The sequence below is a fragment of the Taeniopygia guttata genome, chromosome Z (assembly GCF_048771995.1).
Source record: "Taeniopygia guttata chromosome Z, bTaeGut7.mat, whole genome shotgun sequence".
NCBI lineage: Eukaryota > Metazoa > Chordata > Aves > Passeriformes > Estrildidae > Taeniopygia > Taeniopygia guttata.
The window spans coordinates 39,622,631-39,627,211 of record NC_133063.1 but is presented as its reverse complement, the minus strand read 5'-3'; positions in this window follow the sequence as shown (position 1 = coordinate 39,627,211).

Here is a 4,581-nt window from a genome sequence, read left to right as displayed (position 1 = left end):
GCAGTGATGGAGCCTGATAAGGAACTTGGTTGGAAGAAGGTGAGGCAGCTTTAAAGACAGGGTCAAATACTGAGGGAGAAATGATGTCTAATCAGTAGGCTAGGGGATGTCAAAAGCCTGGTGCAGAGTACAATGAGACAATTACCAGACCGTGGGATTCTTTATGTTTGCTTTTTACAAAAAATAAAGTCCTTTCCTGGTGAGCCCAATCATCCTCAACTACTAGTAAATCTTCATTTGTAAGGAAAAGACACAGTTTGAGTCAGGTTTAAAAATATTCCTTGAAGATAATCACCTTCTCTGATCACAAGAGCAAGTGAGATAGCGTAAAACACTGTACAGTCCAGAATTGAATCTGATACATATTAGCAGAGATTCTGATGCTGTTGTACTGGTTTTGTGCCAATCAAAGCACATATTAATCCTGAAGAGTTTCTTATACCTGCATTTTCTAGAGGGTACAGTGGCTATAAATATTTAACAATTGAATTGACTTCTGTAATGAGAATAAGTCTCAGCACAAATTGCCAAGAAAGACAGATGTTTGTTTTCATCTAAGGGATAATGCTTTTTAATAAATTTTGCCAGCTTTGGTTTTGTTTTGCTGTCATAACATCCAGCATATTTCTATGTCTATTGCTCTGAGGCATATTTGTAAAATTAAAAAAAATAAAAAACAAACCACAAGAAGTTAGACCCATCTCTAAGTATAAACTATGTGAATTAACAGGATATGTTTTGGCATTGTCCTTGGTTTCCTTTGTGCCTGAATTATTAAGGTCATTCTCTGAGTCTTACAGTGAGAGACAAGGAGTAGACCTCAAATTAATCTGTAATGCTTCTGAAACTACCTGTGTTCCAAAACACATGGACTATTTCCTTGGAAGTCATCACTTAGTATTGCCCGTGGGCCCATCTATTCATGGAAAAGGAAGCTGCATGACAACATTAATTTTGAGAATACTTAAAATTAACTAGGAAGTTCTTCAGACACATGCATATAGTTGGATGATCAGCCAAATTTAAAGGGATGAAAACACATTTATTGCATTATTTTCTTGTTCTACCATAAGAAGATTTGGATAGTCAGTTGTGCAGATGTTATCTGAGTCTTGAGCTAATCTATTGTTCCAAAATTCATCTGAATCAGTAATTTTGTCTTCCTAATTAAGTTTGAGGAAGTTTAAATCATTGTCAACATCCAAATATTTGAATTAATGCAAAGCATTTAGAGGAAAAGAAGAAGACAGAGTCTCTGAAGATTCTTGTAAAAAAAATTACATGAAACACAGCTCTTTTGTGACTTAGCAAATATTGTTAATTTTTAGTAACTATTTGCATGTGTAGAGATGCATATGCTCTGACAGTGAGCTTAATGTATTTACTTCAGGATTACTTTTTCCTTTGAGCTGAAAAAGCATGCATCAGAAGACAAACAGTTTGCAATGATACACAGGGCAGGGTCTCTAGACCTGTTGTTTGTATCTAGTGTAATAGTTCACAGAAGTGCCAGCTGGGTAATTTTTTGAAATTACTTCCAGCAGGTGACAATACTGATGTGACACATTCTTACAGATTTCTGTGGACACAGGAACAATGAAAAAAGGAGAAGGAAACAGAGTCTGAAGACAGTGGAAAACACAAGAAATCATATTGTCATTCACAGCAACAAAAACAACACAGATTTTGCTGCCTAGGTGTGTTATGGACTTAAAACTTTCAGATAAATCATGTGGGGTCTGATGAGAAGAACTTTCAACAAGTGTTGGCACTGAGGATTATTGCACCAAGTAGGTCCTCTGAGGTAAATATGAAATCAACGAGGCAGTTGTGTCTCATGAGGCTGGTGGGATTGGCCAACTGTGAAAAAAAGAAATTTTGCTATCCCTCAACACCCACACACTTCCTCATCAGCACTGAACTTGATAACATGTTCTGTAAAAGGCTGCTGTTTTCCCTGCCCCTTGCATGTACTCAACACCAGGCACTGAGCTCTGCAAACCCTATGAAGATGTGCTCTGATCCAGGAACTGTCTTACCAGACACCCCCTGCCTCACTGCTCCTTGGCAGTGAATGTCTTTGCTGTGGAGTCCTGATGTCTGTCCTGAAAAGCTCAAGGAGAAACAGGAAGGAGCTCAGATCTACTGTTTTGCTGAAAGGGAGACTATGTGGGAAGACTTAGAGGTGATTGTGGTGTCTCTGTGGGGTGGAAAAGGGAGCTTGAAATAAGAAAGGTGAAAATAAAAAAAAGTCCCTTCAGTTATTCTGGAGATAACAGAAAATATAATGGGAGCAATTTGGATTTTCCCATCTAGACCGTGTCCCTTGGCTTTCTCATTCACCCATGGGAAATGCTGTATGCAGATATGAAAGGGAAAGGTTGATGGTCCTGGGGGATGAAACAAATATCTGTCAATTTTACTTTGGTTGGTGTGAGCTAGTTAAGGGCTATACAGGCAACCTTCGGGCAAGAAAGAAGAAAAGGATTGGGTGGGGTCTTCACAGCACCTGGTGTTGAGAGAGCAGAACTGATCTGTGACATGGTGTCTCTGCAAGGTGCCAGGAAGGCTCCTCAGGAAGGCAGGGTGGGAGTGGAGCTCAGGTTTCACAAGGCTAAGCACTGTACATCCAATGGAGCTTGTCTTCTCCGAGAGTTACTCGCAGTTGCTGCTAGTGGACGTGTCCTCTTTGTAACTGGAAGTGCTCAGCTGGCTGAGCTACTCTGCCCCAGTGAGACGGTGTTGTTCTGCAGGCAGGCACGATAAGGCGTGTGAATCACACAATCCCAAATGTTTGCCATCTGCATGAGTCACTGTTTTGCTGCCATGTTTTACAATTCCTTCCTGTTTTGCAGTATCTGAGGGTTTATTGTCCTTGTGACCTGCCCACAGCACTTTGAAAACTGCTTGAGGTTCAAATGTAAGAGTTGGCTGGGGACAGTATTTTTTGTGTCCGAGGAAATTTTACAACTACAGAACATTTAAAAGAAGAATTAAATTTAAAAAAACTTTTTAATACCCTGCAGGAATAAACATTTTGAAAGGTCCTTTGGTTGACTGGCTTTTTAATAAATCTTGAGGCCTTTTTGATATTAAAATATTTTTCAACTGCTTCAAGTTGTTTCAAAGTTTCTAAACTTATCCTAAATAAATATTGAAAATTGCTTGAACTGAAAAATCAGTCACCTTTATTAAAATGTCACTAGCAAGTTTTGACACTACCAAAACACAACACACAAAATCCTAATAATATAGGTCCTGTTTTGAAGTGTGATTTTGAGCAAAAAAAAAATCCCCCCAAAACCCCCTATTATTTCTGTCAAAAGGATCAATCAAAATATTTCTGGGCTATCTCCCTGCATACAGGTGCATACATGCAGAGATCAGCAAACACAAAACTTGCCAGAAAAAAAAGATGAAAATTCAGAAACACAAACATGCAAATTGAAAGTTTTTATAGTTTTATACATTTTTATGCAAGTATTGGAATATTTTTCCCATTTCCATTCCATTAAGCTTAAATCTCATACATTTGACACTTTGCCAGTTACTTAAGAAGAAAAATAAATAAGATGGCTAGAATTAAAATTCTTCATAAGACAAATATTTGAGAGTTGCTGAGCTGCAAAGAGATTGCATTGTGAATTTTGCAATCAAATCTAAATATTTAGGTAAGTGCAGTAGCATATGTAGCTCAGGGATATTAAATTTGAATCAGTGACAAGATATTTGTGGGTGATGTGTAAGCAAGTTCCCCCTGTAATGCCAGTATACTAAATACTATACTATTTTAGTATACTAAAATAGCCTAAGAAATGTATTGGGAAGTATTAAGTTGAAGTTGAGCTTTTTCCCCCTACCCCTTATTTAATATGTGCCACCAATACAACTGTTTCTGCAGTGTTATTAAAGATGTTAGTAAAGTACAAAGGATTCAGGGCAGAGCCACAGGGATGAGTAATGACTTCAAAAACATGTCCCACACTAGGAAACTCAAAATTGTTGGCTTACTGAAGAGGAAGTTAGGAGATGATCTGGTCCCAAAGGGTCAGCACGAATAGAGTGAGCAAGCCTTTCACTATGTCTCTTAACCCTAGCAGATGAAAATATCACAGGAACAGAGAATGACAAGTGAAAATTAGAAATAAATGACAGATTTTCAGCACGAAGTCTAACTAACCATTGAAACAATGTTTCAAAAAATGGGGCAGGTTTTTCAGTTGCAAGTTTTAATTTGGAACTTAGGTAAAAGAGCAATAAAAACACTTCTGTCAGATAAAAAAAAAACACTTCAGAGAAATCTGTTGCTCTGTGTTATTTAAGAGGCTATCCAGACATCAGGAGTGATCCCTTTTGGCCTTACACTCTAGAAATTATTGGTCCTTGTTTACCTTCATCTTAACTAGGCATTTTTCCTATCAAGAAAGTGTGATGGATGGTGTTGGTGTTGCTCAAGTGCTTAAAGTGCTATATTGTGTTCCACTAAAAAGTGAATAGCAGTTTCTTGAGGTCAGGATTGAAGGCACTTGAGACAGCATTCCATGTTCAGACTCAGGTGTTTATTATTTCTTATCAGTGAAA